Consider the following 459-nt stretch of genomic DNA (forward strand, 5'->3'; position numbering starts at 1 on the left):
CCCCCCCCCAAAATTTTTTTAAAAAAAAAATTTTTTTTTTTGGGGGGAAAAAAAAAACCCCCCCCCTTTTTCCGGGTTTTAAAAAAAACCCAAAAAATTTTTTTGGAAAAGGTTAAAAAAACCCCCGGGGGGGTTCTGCTTTTTTTTTTTCCCCCCCCCCCTTTTTTTTTTTAAAAAACCCAAAAAAAATTTTTAAATAAAAAAAAATTTTTTTTTCCCCCCCCAAAAAAAAAAAATTTTTTTGGTTTTTCCCAAAAAAAAATTTTTTTTTTTAAAAAAACCCCCCAAAAAAAAATTTTTTGGGAAAAGGGAAAAAAAGGGGAAAGGGGAAAAAAAATTTTTTTTCCCCCCTTTAAAAAAAAAAAAACCCCCCCAAAAAACCCAAAAGGGAAAAGGGGGGGGGTTAAAAAAATTTTTTTTTTTCCCCCAAGAAAAAAAAATTTTTTTTTTGGGGGGGGG

General features: G+C 30.7%; 1 protein-coding gene across 1 annotated transcript in view; it reads right to left on the reverse strand.

The window, feature by feature from the left end:
• LOC119589226 overlaps positions 1-459 on the reverse strand; it is a gene marked incomplete at its 5' end in the record, with an annotated part of 73,080 nt that overhangs the window by 11,321 nt on the left and 61,300 nt on the right.

This window comes from Penaeus monodon, chromosome 25 (assembly GCF_015228065.2).
Source record: "Penaeus monodon isolate SGIC_2016 chromosome 25, NSTDA_Pmon_1, whole genome shotgun sequence".
NCBI classification, from domain to species: Eukaryota; Metazoa; Arthropoda; class Malacostraca; order Decapoda; family Penaeidae; genus Penaeus; species Penaeus monodon.